At 30.2% G+C, this 16480-nt stretch overlaps 4 long non-coding RNA genes across 4 annotated transcripts; all 4 read right to left on the bottom strand.

Moving 5' to 3' along the window:
• Positions 1-2057: 2057 nt before the first annotated feature.
• Positions 2058-4648, bottom strand: LOC116769156 (uncharacterized). Its single transcript, XR_009753764.1, has 2 exons — positions 2452-4648; positions 2058-2373 (listed from the first exon to the last, which is right to left on the bottom strand). It is a non-coding gene; the product is annotated as an uncharacterized LOC116769156 (long non-coding RNA).
• Positions 4649-5269: 621 nt separating this feature from the next.
• LOC133320799 (uncharacterized) lies at positions 5270-7435 on the bottom strand. Its single transcript, XR_009753929.1, has 2 exons — positions 5763-7435; positions 5270-5487 (listed from the first exon to the last, which is right to left on the bottom strand). It is a non-coding gene; the product is annotated as an uncharacterized LOC133320799 (long non-coding RNA).
• Positions 7436-7468: 33 nt separating this feature from the next.
• On the bottom strand, positions 7469-8664 carry LOC133320800 (uncharacterized). The gene is made up of 2 exons (XR_009753930.1): positions 8452-8664; positions 7469-8096 (listed from the first exon to the last, which is right to left on the bottom strand). It is a non-coding gene; the product is annotated as an uncharacterized LOC133320800 (long non-coding RNA).
• Positions 8665-15307: 6643 nt separating this feature from the next.
• On the bottom strand, positions 15308-16338 carry LOC133320783 (uncharacterized). Its single transcript, XR_009753926.1, has 2 exons — positions 16241-16338; positions 15308-15784 (listed from the first exon to the last, which is right to left on the bottom strand). It is a non-coding gene; the product is annotated as an uncharacterized LOC133320783 (long non-coding RNA).
• Between the last annotated feature and the right edge of the window lie 142 nt (positions 16339-16480).

Raw genomic sequence — 16480 nt, 5'->3', positions numbered from 1 at the left:
GGGTTATATTTTTAAAAACATTCAATGTAATCGGTTTAAATAAAAACTTCTTATATATAATAATTAAAAATACTGTATCTTAAATTTCATTCTTTCTAGATTATTTATATGTTTTATTATATATTGTAGGTATATTTTCATTATAAATCACTTCCTCTAAACATTGAACCTAAATGCTAAACATACAAATGCATTCAGCACATCTATCTTATCCACGACTTTCGCACGACTGGGTCATGGTTATGACTTCCAGTTACTTTGACGATGCTGTCCTCGGTGGTCAGGAGTGACGCCTTGCATCCTCTCGCGTGGTGAGAAGAACAGTACCACCTCATCACAGGCTTCCCTTCACACCGTGGCCATGATGAGAAGGTGTAACCGCCAAGTTTTATTTGCCGCTTGCCTCGCGCTGATTGCACGAATTCTGCCTCTGAGGAAAGGAATGTCTGATTAGTAATATAGTATTATTATTTTTAAATATGGACGCATTTTTGATTTTGTTAACAATAACATGAAAAATAGTTCTGATTCAGTACTAAGATTTCTTTAATAATGAGAGTATATTAGACAGAACATTTTTCTATTTTATTTTACTGGAATGCTTGCTTGAATTGCAACGAAAATGTTTGGTCTGCTTTCGAAACTTCGAAACTATTCTTCATTGACAGTCCCGATTTATCTATAATAAGTATAACCGATTTCAAACGCATTGGAGTGTTTTGTCGTATCTTCGAAATATCTTTTAATTATGCCTTAATATTTGTTTCATTTTAAAACTTTTAAATAACTATTTTTATTCTCCCTGCCTTATTATGGTTGGTAAAATTATAGGAATGAGAGTTTTCTTTTTCCTTTATTTCTAAAAAAGAATAGGTTAACTGAATAATTATAAAATTAAAATAAAACAAGCTGTTTTATAACAATCAATGGGACTACCTTCCTGTAGGAACTTCCTTCAGAATAACTGACCGTGAATTAGTAAATAGACGTTATTTTGATTTCTTATTAAGATTTTAAAATAAAAATTCAATTTCGTCACTCTCCATTGTTAGTGACACAGCTAAGAAAAACATAATATAATGTATTGTCCGTATCGTATGTACAAGTGGTATAAATAGTGTAAATACTAAATTAAATAGCTTTAATAAATACATTACGGATAAAAAAAATCGTTTCAAACAAGAGAGTTTCGTAGAATAAAATTTTTATTTAAATATTATTAAATTATGTTTGCTTGAAAATTATTTAAAGTATGTAAGAAAAATAAATTTCTGTTCAGTGCGTACATATATTCGTTTTATATACATAAATATATTTTAAAGAAATAAAATTGGATGAAAACGGAATGTGTAGTCAAAAGTGACACATTAAAACACATGCGAGAAATATTTTATTTTTCATTATCTTAAGGAAAATTATCTAAGCATTTCAATTTTATTGTTAATTTCTGACAAATAACAATATTTCATCAAAATATTATCTCTGTACGTTACCTAAACTAATATCTCCGCTTGTATGCACCTGCGCAGTTTAACCGCTCTGTTTCCTTCACAGATTTAAAGGAAAAATCATTGCAAATATAGTAATAATACAGAAATTGTCATTTGTTATTTATTGTTGGTAACTCTAATATAAATAAATGTGATTATTTATGCACGTGATTATTGTTTGCGGCGACTAACATGTCATCGACCGTCAGTATGTAGGCGGAGCAGCCCTTGGAGTGATGGGTTGAGCAGTACCAGCGCCTTTTGGCCAGCGGATGGCTATCGATCAGCTTTCTCGTGGAGAATGTGAATCCTTTTAGAGTTATCTGGCGATTGCCACGTCTTGATAACGTGAATGTTGCATCTGCGATGTATAATATTCAAGTGCTGGTTATTAGTGTAACTTATGAAATATTGAGGAAACAAAGCTTTTTTTTTTAATTTTTTTTATCCGTTTAGTTTAATTTTGACTCTTTAAACTTATAACTAGTAACTGTTTTAAATGGTACGTTCAAACAAACTTATAGAAATGTCAAATCAAATCACAAAGCGCGGATTAAATAATAAATTAAATATAAATATTTAATTAGTTAATTAATTCTACATATTATCTCACTTATCGTAAATACAAAATTAAGCATGATTTTTTCGATCAAATAACCCATCTGTTAATTTTGGGACATCGTTCAATGGTTGTGAGCGTCTTTATAAGAATATATGACGTCATTCAAAGTGTAAGCGGATGCTTTACATCCTCTGGTCCTCCCTCTGCAGTACCACCTGATCTTGGTGGTGGTATCGCTCAACTTCTTCTCAAACTGAACGGTGTATATGTAGTCATTAAGTTTCATGTATCTACTGCCACGCTTCCCGAAGAAGAATTGAACTGAAATTATTTTTACTTAGATTGGAATCAAACTGATACATGATAATCATTAATACATTAAAAAAATATATATATTACCTACAAAATTCATGCTGAAACAATATGTGCTACGGAAAAACAGGAGTAAATTTATGTTTACGTAAATACAAGACAAATAAATACATTATATTTACTCTTAATTATATCATAAATAATAAAATCAATCATATATTATAACACTATTTAAGAACAAAGAATAATGTAAGAGGCAGTACATTATTCGTTAGACAGTCTTATAAAACTCTATACTATACCTACATCCCATAATCTTTGTAATTTCAATATTATTAACAAGAATAATTACACTACAGTAACTGATTATATAGAAGCCTGCAAGAAAATATGTAGAAAAAAAACATATATTAAAAAAAAAATCAAAACCTCATCTTGACGTTGGTTAAATAAGATGAAATAAAATAATCAAAGGAGGTAACAAATTCTCTCTCTTTATTATGTACGCTTGTATCTAACTGTCAAATCTATTTGAAATTGCTTACCGTTATTTTCCTAGTGTGATGTTGGTGAGAAACTTTCATAGCCAGTTAAGGATGAAAATATCAATAACAGTTTGTATTCTTCCGTAATTGAGTTTAATAGTATTATAAGCTATTATTCCCATAACATCGAATCCTACCATTGGTATGTACATATTTTATATTAATTTTTCTTTTATTGGCTCACATTTAAATATTCACAAATGTAATCACATCTAAAACTCTCGCGAGTATTCATTTAAATAAAACTTATATTTTTGTATGTATTACGCTTTTTTTTATTATTTTAAACCTAAATTGTATACAACCGTGATCACGAGCAGACCAGGTGATATTAGTTTTATTTATTCACAAAAGTTTTAAATAATTCCAACTTTTAGCACAACCCTACGCAGTTAGAGATTTTTTTAATAGAGAATGCTTAGTAATCAATATCAGGCATTAGCACCTTCGTTAATAGTCAGGTAAATGGTTGTGATACGGGTTTCCACAGACAACAACATCGTTTATAGTGTATATGGCGGCCTTACATCCCCGGGAATTCCTCGTTGAACAGCGCCATCTAGTTTTTTCACCAGCGCAACAGTTTCTCGAAATGTGACTACAGTAATAATATCCTCCCATTTTAATTATACGGTTCCCTTTTTTGCCTCTTATAAATTCGAAAAATACTGTAAATAACACAATATTATTATAATGGTTGTAGCTTAGGACTATAGTTATTAGTAACGATACTTTAGTTATAATAAAATAGATATATGTATATACAAGTTCATCGAGTTTAGCCCGTCATAGTAAATACTTAGATTCTAAAATCAAAATCATTGTATTATAAACTGTTTATTTTCTATAAGAAATGTAAAAAAAACTATAAAATTAGTAGTACAAATATTGCTACACTATAACAACAAGTTTAAAGCCTATTATTTATACATGTTTGATCTCTTCGTGTCTAACACATCCTGTATAAAACTATCTAAAATTTTACGTACACAGACTACATAAGACACTTCTGATGATACTTTACAACAAATATATTCTTTTTTGTATTTTATACATATAAAGATTTTAATTATAACAAATTCAACTTAATTTTAAAAAAGATTCTTCAAAAAATATAATTATTTCTTATGAGTGTATATTTAAGGCTCGCGGCCCACAGGTCGACATCAATCGTGATTGTGATTTACACCAAACGACACGATTTCATCGTCGATAGTGTGTACGGCAGCCTTACAGTATGTTTTATGTCTTGTGCATCGCCACCTTATTTTAGTGGATCCCCCCATACTGCGGATGGCGTGAGTTGTAAAAAGATTCGAGCCTAGTTTAAGCATTCGGGTTCCTATCTTGCTCAGAATGTATTCAGGTGCGTCTGAAAAGTGAATAAGATTGCAAATAAGTTGATACCAGATGACTTCGATACAATATTAATTAAAGAGTGTATTCGTCTTAGAGTGAAAAATTTTTTTTTTTGTTTTTTCATTTATATGTCGTTCTATTTTTAAGATGAAACTTGTAACACTGATTCTAGGGTCTATTAATTTATTGGATGTCGTATTACGACCGCCCGCAAAGTGAGGGCGAAGTGAAAGGCGGTTTGCACACGTTTAAGCTAAAGTCTCGTAGCAGCTGTCCGTGAAGCGTTACATTTCTTACATATATGTTACTAAAATATTAATTATCAAATGTTGATTATAAGGCACGTCTTGAATTTTTATTACCATTCGCATTAATAAACGATCTAATAATTAAATCATACATTTCCAAAATTTTCAAAAAAAATGTAAAGGTGTAAAATTTTTCTTGCAACGTGGTTTCATGAAATAATAACAGTTTATGTTTTGGAGGCTGAGTAATTGAAATACTAAAATAATACATAATCTAACTTTGCGAAAAAAAGTTTTAAAAGTTTTTCTTGTATAAATACCAAAAAAACCTTCGCAAAATTCAATTATTTTCCTTCACTCTCTACATTAGAAGCTATAAGACTCAAATAAAAACTCCTTTAATTTTAACAATAATTTTATTATATTTAATGATTATGTGTCAATTTATAGGATACAATGGTATCGTTTAGTGTGTAAATGATAGCTTTGCAATTGAAGGTGCTGTGATGAGAGCACCGCCATCTTGTTTTGAGAGCGTCACCAACGGGACGGGAAAAATGAGTTGAAAAGGAATGACATCCATATTTGATAAGACGAGTGCCAACTCTACTGCGGACGAACACGAAATCTGTAAAAAAATATACTATTTGGACATAAAATAAGCTAAAAACTATTTATAACGTTTTGACAGCAATCTTTTGAGCTTAATTCCGTTAGTTAAATGTTTCTTAATCATCGTGACATTCAAATTCGTTTTTCAGTTTAAATTATATATTAGTGGTTATGATATAAATGTGTTTTTATAATATCTCCGTCAAGTGTATGCACAGTAGCCTTGCAGTTCCTAAATTTTGAACAACGCCATCTTATTTTAGTTTTTCCACCGAAATCAAGTTGAGTGTGAACGCAGAACTTGAAACCTCCCATTATGAGAATTGTGCTGCCCTTCTTACTTTTAATAAAAAATGGTTCTGAAATATAATTTTTTATGTGTTAGTTACAACGCAGGGTAGTTAGGTGTTTACGGTTAGAATTTTAATTAAAATTAGAAGATCATAAACGTTAATATTTATAGTCTATGTAAATACTAAGGAATTTTGTTACGGGTAACATTACTCTTCTATCATGCAAGCGACACTAGAAATTCAAGTTCCAATATAAAACAAAATAATACAACATTAATTAAACGTATATTTCAAGTATATAGAGTCAATAAGTATTTCATACAAATATATTTAAAACTAACTTAATGGTTATGTCGTAAGCAAGTTTTGATAAGGACATCGTCAATTGTATGTACATAGGCTTTGCAGTATTTGTATTTTGAACAACGCCATCTCTTTTTAATCGACTCGCCCAGATGCTGGACTGTGTGCACAGAATACGTGTGACCTTCGACCGTTAGAATCGTCCTACCTCGCTTGTTCTTCGCGAACATGACATCTGGAAAGAGAGTACATTTGAAATACAATTTTTATTTTTTATCATGTTAGTCATAAAATTCAAAGTCTTGGGCCCAAATGAAGGATACGATTCGATTTAAAACATTATTTATTAACATATCGTAGTACAAAATGATTTAAAATATAATGTAACGAAATTACGCAATTTGATTGAGCAAAATAAAAATTGAAATAGACGTCAATAGACCATACGTTTGTTTTAAAATATGTATCTCAAAGAGAATCTTTAGTAAGATAATTTAATAAAAACTTATAATTTATGTTGGAGCCTTAGTTTCACAATCTTAGCCATATACTATAGTCGTACAGTTTTGCGGGAAATTGAAAAAAAATACCATTAGTATTAGCAAATATTTGATTTACCTATAAGGATTATTTTCTCTAGAAAAAACACTGGGATTTTTAATTTGAAGTTAATTTTATGTTAGCATAAATTATTTTAGAACTATTGTTTTTTTTTTTTTTTTAGTTTTCCAAAAAGGTTCACTAATTTCGAATTGGGTGTAAAGAGCTTATTTAGGCATGTAATGTGTAAAAACTAATGATTGTGGACAACTTTTGCTGATAGAATCTCATCATCACTGGTATGCAACACAGCCTTGCATCCTCTACAGCAATGTGTTAAGCAACGCCATCTAGATTTTATGATAGCACCAATTTGTTTTTGTACGTGCAGAGTATATACGTAGCCGCCATATTGTATCAATTTCCTGCCTTTCTTGCTTTTCAAAAATATAACACCTAGAAAAAATGTATATTACGTAATATTTACATTTTCTTTCATTTAACAAGTGGTGTATAATGACATTTAAAAGTAATGTATTCAAAACGTACAGTTATATATTTTTATCACTTTATTCTTACCAGATGATAAATTAAAATCACATTACATCGCTTTATTATATTTACATAAGCAAAATAATTATACATTTTCTTTTTTACATAAAACAATATTTCTCTAAAATTATTTAGGTACTTCTTAAAACTGATTTTTTAACGAAATAGGTACATATTTCCGGTCCTCAGCTAATTGAGATGTGAAGTAACAAAGTAACCAGCGGTATTTCAATTATTTTTTAAACGGTTGCTAGGTTTATAGCGGTGTTGGGCTTGGTTTTAAATGACATCTGTTTCGTTGGTTACATAGCGGTTATGGGCTTGGTTTTACAATAACGGTAGCTTGGTTTGTGGTTGTGTTCTGATTTTATACTGACGATAGTCTCGTCCACAGTAACCAGCACCACGTGACATCCGCGACTGGCGTGTGTCGAACAACGCCACAGTCTGCGTCTAGAATCGTTAGTGTTCCTGTACTTCTTCAAAGAGAACGTATAGCCAGCGAAGAACATTAAAGGATTACCGCGTTTAGAATACACGTATTGTAAGCTGTTATATGATGATTCATCTGAAATTTAAATTTATTAACGATTTAGATTCTAGAACATAAGACATGTAGTTTAGCATATTTCATATAAATAAAATAAGTTCATTTTATTAAATTTTATTAAAATCAAAACGAAATTCATATGTAGTACAATAAAAAAATACGTTATTTAAGTAACAATATAATGAAAAAAACACAAGTATAAATAATTTATCGATTCTAATCACATCAGACGTCCAAAAAAAGCATACATTAAAAAATATAAATAGTAATGTAGTCATCTTGTTTTATAAATGAGATTAAGGTTTTCGAATACTAGGTACGCGTTTTTTTTGTGTTATGAACTACATACTCCCGGAGTTTCGGTTCCTTTACATTTTACAGCAGCCGTGATAACATACAGACTAGATAAAAATGTCACGTCAGTTTGTAAAATAATATAAAACGCTTGTCATTCGAAAGCCTTAGTTTCATTTAAATGACCGCTTGCGAATGTCCTAGATGTTTTATATAAAGCCATGTACGGGAGCGTGATTATGTACATTCTTGAGCCTGATGATGGCGTTGTCGAGTGTGATGACAGTACCGCAGCAGCCTCTGTTGGTGTGAGTTGAACATTGCCACCTCTTCTGCATCGAACTCCCTATGGGTTTACAATTCTTCATAGAGTATCTGTAACCGGCTAGCAAAATCAAAGGATTGCCTTTTTTCGACTGTATGAAGATTGGTAGATCTGCAACAATAAAGATATTTTATATAAATAGAACATGTTTCTAAGTTTACGTGTAATGTATTGGGTCGAATATAATTTTTACTGTATTTAGGAAATATTTTATATTTCTGACGTACATTTTTTTTTTATACAAACTGAATTTTAAATGTGGCTGGTTAAAAATGCTGTAATGGATCCTCGATACTTGAGACCTTTATACACTTTTTGTATTATCAATTAACAGCCATAGGTTCATTTATTTTAACAAAAGAAATAAACAAAATATTTTCAAAGTAGAAAGTATATTTTGATTATTATTTATAATTGAATTACTTATAAATGTTTCAAAATACAATATTAATTAAAACCTACTTACTATAAAACCTTATAAGTTATAAACAGGTATAAGATAATACTAAGTAAATTAATAAGGTTTTTTAACAGGTACATGATTATGTTTGTTTGTTATTTTAATGATTCTGTCATCAAACGTAACAATCGTCCCACGACAGCCTCTGTTAGTGTGAGTGGAACACTGCCATCTCTTTTGCTTCGAGGAACCAATGGTTTTTACCTTCTTCATAGAGTACCTGTAGCCGGAGAATAAAATTAGCGTGTTACCCTTTTGAGATTGTATAAATTGCGGCATGTCTGAAATAACAACAAAACATACTAAGAAAATGAAATGTTACAATTTTCAGTTACATTCAAGTTAGCAGTGAAGGAAGATAAACTAAAATATAGTTTGAAAAAAAAATAAGAGTAGTGGTGCAAGGTTTAAAATATAATTCCAAATTGAAACACATCATCTCAATAACAAACAATACATATATTTTAGGTTTATAAGAAAAAAAAAAGAAAAGAGGTCACGTGGTTTAATATTTTAAGATGTCGTGATTATGATTTGCCCTTATTTTAATAATCACGTTGTCTATCGTTGTTATTCTCCCGCAACATCCCTTCCTGGTATGTGTAGAACATTGCCATATCCTCTGCAACGAATTACCTATTCTTCTACTCTGTTTCATAGAGTATCTGTACCCAGAGAAAGATATCAATGGGTTGCCTCTGTGGGATGTTAAGAACTTTGGTTCGTCTATGAAAAGTAGAGAGAAATTACATTTTAATATCATTATTGATTTGATAACAACGAAGTTATTCATGTATGATTTGCATTCAAAAAATTTAAATAAAGTTTCTTTGACAAGTTTTTTCCTTTACAGTGAGTAATACTTAATTATTACGTGCGTTTTGTATTTCGTTTTTATATTGTACGTAACGTAAGTATACTGTGTTTCACGTTGATTACAGTATGAAAAAAACAATGATTAAAAGTTTTCATGAATGGACGTTCCCATATTAATTATCTATAATAATTTAGTCAATTTCATTATCAATTATTAACAGTAAATAGACGTGCAAGAAATTATAATAAAAACTTCATTGATTGTAATAGTTATTTGTAAACAGATTAAAATATTAATCATAATGTTAATTTTTAAATTAAAAAAAAAACTTTTTTTCTGTCAAGGAAAATGTCATGTATTTTCAATTTCGTTTTATAAGTAAGTACGAATCTATTTGTACTCTGATTAAATTAGTTCCTATGTTTCGTCTCTTAATAGTCTCTGGGATAAAAATATATTAGAAAAAATATTATTATTATATATAGCTTCACGGTTAACAACAGACAATAACCACATCGTAAATAACCCTCCGCTAATAAATACTGTTCAGGGTTATCAAATACGTAATTTAACCAAAGAAACTTATCCTCGTTTTAGTAGAAATAAATATATGAACAGTAAAATATAATTTTATTTAACATAGCAACATAATCATTTAATTCATCACCGGCTGATGGTTGTGCACTGCGTTTATTTTTATGATCTTGTCATTCAACGTGGTCAGTTTTCCGAGACATCCTTTACTGGTGTGAGTGGAACACCTCCACCTCCTCCTCAAACACGACGAGTTCATCTTAAGGGAATGCAACGAATACGTATATTTGGACAGCAATATTAATGTGTTGCCTCTTTTAGATTTGATAAATCGGAACTCGTCTGAAAAATGCAAACGGGTTTTTTGTTAACACTAATTCAGATTTTGTTTGTGAAATGTGTGTTAATATTAAAATTAGAATAAATTGGAACATATAGTAATTACAAAATAAATATATACATACATATAAATATTTAGAACTAATAAAATAAAAATTAAAACAACGAAGTAAACTTTATTTTTTACCCATTTTTCATATTGACACCGTTAAAGTCGCTGGAAATACAATTTATAATTTATAAATATACGTAAATGTATAATTTGATAAATAAGATAACATTGTCAATATCGTATACGCGATGAAAAATATTTATATCTTATATATAGAATTCTCGTGTCACAATGTTCGTTCCCGTACTCCTCCGAAACGGCTTGACCGATTCTCATGGAATTTTGTTGATTCTCTGAGAATCGGCCAACATCTATTTTTCATACCCCTTAGTGATAAGGGTTGTTCACCCTTAAACTTTTTTTTCAATTTTTGACGGAATTTTTTTATAATTTGGCATCAAAAAATACATACAACCCAAAACTTTATATATATGTAAACACAATACGAGTGTATGTTTGTTTCGGCTAATATCTAAAATGGCTGAAACGCGTTTAACGGGACTTATTGACAGGTAGCTGATGTAATAAAAGGTAACTTAGGGAGGCAGGGCGCATACGGGGCTTTAAAGTTTTGTTATAGTTTCTTATTATTTTTCTTACGCAGACGGAGTCGCGGGTAACAGCTAGTAATAAATAATATGTTAATTTAACTACACATATCTATCTACAGGCCGGTGATTGTGTATGGAGTTTATACTGATGATTTCGTCTCCAAACGTGTATAAAGTCGCCCTGCATCCTTTGCCATTGTGTGTCGAACATCGCCAAAGCCTTTTCTTCACGTGGTTTTCTGAACTCTGGTTCAAACCTCGATGCTCTTTGAGATGATAGCGGTAACCGAGATATGATATCAGCTTGTTACCTCGCCTCGAATCCATGAACATAGGCTTTGCTTCTGAAATATTTACATGTTATAAGCAATGCATTGGTTCGTCATATTAGCAGATTTTCTAAAACAAATTGCGTGGACATTATATTTGTTGATATTTATTATAGTTATCATCATAGGTTAATTATTTTATGACTCATATAAAAGATCGGATTTTATTTTGACCATCGCTATAAAATGGGATCTTATGAAAAATACAATATGTCAAGCAACAGAAACTGTTTTTTTATTACCATGCCATTGTTTAAAAAAAAATCAAATCTGCTTTTTAAAAACGTTATATTTTTTACTTCAACTTTTGATTAGTATCGATTTAATTATCGATTGTGTTGGTTAATAGTCAAACAAGTGAAGATGAGAAATATTTTTATTTTACAAAAACAGTATTAAAGTGAGTTAGTAAAGTAATAATTTTATTCATATCATAATTATCCCAGCTATCATTCTGACGTGATCATCATCAGTACATAGTGATCTGGGACGCTTTATGATTATGTTGTGAATTAATCTTGAGTATAAATTTTTCATCACTTGTGGTGATGATAAGCGCTCTACAGGACTTCGTGTGATGAGTGGAACAGTGCCACCTCTTGCTAATTTTATTTGATTCCTTCAAAGAATACTTGTACCCGCCGAACAGTATAAGCGGTCTGCCGCGTTGAGATTTTATGAATTTCAGACAGTCTGTTGAATTGAATAAGATTATAATTACAAATTTATTAAGACAAAAAAATGATAATTGTTCATCAAAAGGTTTATGTTACATTAATCAGAAAAGGAGTAGAGGTCGTGGTATATGAATAAAAAAGATTTTTAGATAATAAAGTCATACAAATATATATTTGGTGTAATTGATTTTAATGAGTTATATAATAGTGTAAGTCTTCAGCTGCTCATCAGCATCTGCAGTGAATAATCACTCAGCACAATCTCATCATGACGTTTGTTTATCTCATCATCAAATTCATCAGACTTGCTCTGCACATCAATCCAGAGTAAACGATTTCTTCATAGAGGTAGCAACGTAGCGTCTTTTCTTTATAGCGTATGTAAAGCCAGCCCAAAATAATCATTGGCCTGCCGTGTTTAAAGGTAATAAATGTCAGGGTATTATCTGAGGAAGAAGAAATATAAAAATAGTATACAAAGAAATTAAGAATGTGTATGTGTGTGTGTGTGTGTTAGGGTGTGTGGGTGCGTGTATGTACAATAAATCTTTTTGGATAATCAAAAACACAACGATTTATTTAAAAATGAACGGGACCTTACATACGCATAAATAATATTAAGCAACAAATAATATGACTTCTATTTTCATGTTTTTTGTGGTCTTACATTATTGTCATACGTTATTGCCTTTACAACACATTTTTTTTTACTATAACTACGTACACAAAAGTTTTTGAAAACAACTTTTATAAGTATATGGAAAATGGAAATCTGATGAGATATCAAAGAGATATGAATCAGATAAATATGTCATATTGAATCTTAAGAAAATCTTAATAGATTTCATTCAATTCCTTTTATGCAAACAAGTTTTTTCAATGAAATATGAATGATCGATAAAAAATCAAATGATAAATGAAAAATGAAAAATGTTTATATAAAAATATTCAACCTTTTTAATCAACTACTTAGGTTTAAATTTTTTTTGAAATATAAAAGATAAAAAATTCCTATTGAATAGTTCATTAAGAGTAGACATTTAAAAAAATGAAATATCCTTGGAATGACCCGATTGCCTCCAGTTTTAAGATATGGAAGTGTCCTTGAACATTAACTTTGGGTTGACCTTGAGTCCAAGGCTAAGACAATGGCAATTGGTGCCCTTGCTAAAGTACGACAGTACTCTTTTCTTTGTCATTAAGTTAAGAATGAATTTGCTAATACTGGGATAATTCGTATACTACCAACATCAGTTGGAATTATAGACAAGCGCTATATTTATATTAAAAATAATAAAAAAAGCCTAGGATCATTGGTTTGGAGTTCTTATAAACCTTTTTTTAGGACACATAATACATAAGTACTCTTAAATATCACCTACCTGATTTTATATTACCTGTGGATGAAACAAAACCATAATTATATTATTAAAAAAAACTGCAAAAACACTTATTTGTTTAACCAAGAAAATTCAATAGTGCCATTACCTTATCGCATGGTAGAAAAATAAAAATAGTAACATTACACATGAATATTTATTACAAATATCAATGTAAGTATATAATTGATGTGTAGTGTACCTAAACAATTTTTTTTTTTAATAATAACACATTTTATTTAGGTTGTAACACTGGTACGTGGTTGTGTTCATTTCTGATAAATATAACAATATTCTCGAATGTCCGCACGAGTGCTTTGCATCCTTGCCAGCTGTGTGTAGCGCAGAGCCATCGTTTCCTCTGACTGTCGAGCCGACGTGATGGCTGAGGTCGGAAGGAGAAACCGGCGACTCTTAACCTCTGACTGCCCGTCGACGAACGGTAATACGTTACTGAAATTGATAAAACTTGTAAATTATTTACAAGTACCAAACTGTTTCTATTTTGTTTTTTTCGTTAATTGCAATAAATTATATAAACAGCCAGTTATAAAATCGCTTTTTCATAATTTTTTTAAATAAAACCTTCCTGTGATTAATACTATATAAGTTTAAAATTGCATTTTTCTTTTAGTTAGTAATACAGAGGCGAACCTCTAAATACAATAGCGATTAGATGAAAGGATGAATTATTATGATAATTACTGGTTCTTTAATTGGAGTCGAAATTGTTTTGTCTATCAGTGCCATAAGAAACAAAGTCTCTCCCGGCATTAGCGGAAAGCTAATGACTTGAGAAACAGATTAAAAAAACACACAAAAATATTTTGGATTGTGATAAAGGAGAAAATTATCTAACATGAGCCAAGAATGTATGAATCAGGACTAGAAATTTTTATTGATCCTGTTTAAAAACATGCTAATTTAGTTTATTATTCAACCAAAGCCTTATATAGTAAACTATTTTCGTTGCATCAGCATCATAATTGAAATATATACATATGTTTTCTACAACTAGTGCAAGATAATTTATATTCTTATAATGGAAATTCTAGAAATTTTAAATAATTATATTACAAATAATTTATTCTTAATTGTTTAATAAATGATAAATTCAATCACTAATTATCGATCGGTGTGTGATTGTGATTGTTGTTGACGAAAACGACCTCTCCCTTCACTGTGAACAGCACAGCTCTACACCGCAGGCTGTGGTGGGTGGAGCACCGCCAGCGAACCTTCGCCCTGTTCTGGTTCGCATACCTCCTGGAGAAACGATAACCGTCTATCGAGATTATTGGATTTCCCCGCAAGGACTTCTTAATTGTATATTGGAATTGGCCTAACACTGCAATATAAACATCAAGTTACATTTTGAAGAGCTTAAACATAACAGAGGAGTACATAATATATAAATGTATACAAATCTTATTAATTTAAATATCCGAAACATTTTTAAGTATCTCAATGTCAGTGTATTTTTGATCAAAGTATATTTTGTAGGTTATAATATTTATTGTCGAGCTGACGTTCCGATGTTAATGCAATGTAAAACGTAACGCTGGGTTATTAATAAAAATGAATAATATTATATGGAAAATAAATTTAAAAAGTTACATTAAAATAAATTTAATACTTTGGATTTAAATAATAATTCGTAACATTTAGGATTCAAGAGTTATAATTTTAGAAAAACATATTTGATGAGAAGGTTCAATTTATATTATAACATAATTCGTATCATGAAAAAAATTTATAGTATTTTTTTTCTAAAGATTATTTTATTAATATAAGATTAGTCTATTTTCCGTAATATTTATGATTCGTCGTCGGGACGTGATTGTGATCATTCTTGACACTGACTATGGTATCGTCTATCGTGTATATAACTGCCCTACATCCTCGGCAAAAGTGGGTGGAACACACCCATCTCTTCTTTATATCTGGACCACGGTCTTTCTTTTTGTTGTAGAAAGTGTACCCATCCAAGTAAATGAGTGTGTTACCGCGCTGTGACGTCACGAAAGTTGCTGTAATGTCAAATCATTGAATCATTGAAATATTTTTAATTGTGTCCTATTTGATAGTATTAAGTGAACACATTAAGTAATGACATGACCCACGTTTGTTTTTATTATTTATTATATAATTACATCTATTACTAACAACGACATCAATTCCTTACGTTCGAAGCTTATTTAATTTATCAAATAAAAATAAATACTCTTACCGATTCTAACGACGTTCTTCATTCGCTAATTAAAACATTTAACTTTCAATAAAAACTATACGAAAAATTCATTAAAATCATAATGATTTAAACTAAGTATATATTTATTAAACGTCCAGTTTTAATGTATAGTAAATGAATTAAAAGTAATGTGTTATTTTATTTGCTAGGCGGGTGATTGTGTATGTTATCACATTTAACTATGACGTCATCTACGGTGTATAACTTGGCGGTGCATCGTGACTGAGATCGGATCGAGCACACCCATCTAGACTTAACGCCGGTCGGTCTCCTCCTGTCCGTCATCCGAGTGAATTTATAACCGTCCACAGAAACCATCTTATTACCTCTATTCGATGTCAAGATGACAACTGTAAGAAAACGTTAAGGCTAATTTCATTTAAATAATCGCTACAAGGGTTTGGTAAAATATAATGTTGTTAATTTTCAGAAGATTACATTTAGAAATGCATGTTTTTTTTTATGAAATATATTTAAAACATTTGAAATGTATTTGGACACTGTGAATTTTATATATTTTATGTTTATATTTCAAGAGATACAACACGTCTTTATAACAATATTATTTTATTAAAATTTAGATAAACACAAAGACATTTAAATTATTTCATGTATCACTAAAATATAGACTATTGACTTATATAACATAAAAAATTTTAATATATTAATCAAAATATTCGGTAAGAATTCAAAGGATTCTATCATTGTATAGTTTGTCGTGATTGTGTACATTATGTATTGTTATTATATTTTCTCCGACGCTATGTAGGCAAGCCTTGCAATATTTGTTTTGAGTGCATCCCCACCTAATCTTTTCCGAAGTGCCTCTCCCTGGCTTCCTGTAAAACGTGTAATCTCCTATTTTAATATTAGTTTTTCCTTTTTTCGTTTTGAATACAACTATTTCTGAAATAAAACAAACGTTATTTTCAGCATTATTCAGTAAGTTTGTATACTGTTGCAAGGAGGCGAGCCTATTGGTTAGTGCTACCTTTTTGGCTGCCTCATAGTTGAAATAAAAGGACTACATTTCTGATATTGTTCCG

This window comes from Danaus plexippus, chromosome 5 (genome assembly GCF_018135715.1).
Source record: "Danaus plexippus chromosome 5, MEX_DaPlex, whole genome shotgun sequence".
Classification (NCBI taxonomy): Eukaryota; Metazoa; Arthropoda; class Insecta; order Lepidoptera; family Nymphalidae; genus Danaus; species Danaus plexippus.
The sequence above is the reverse complement of the archived record's forward strand: the minus strand, read 5'-3'. Positions and strand labels throughout refer to the sequence as shown.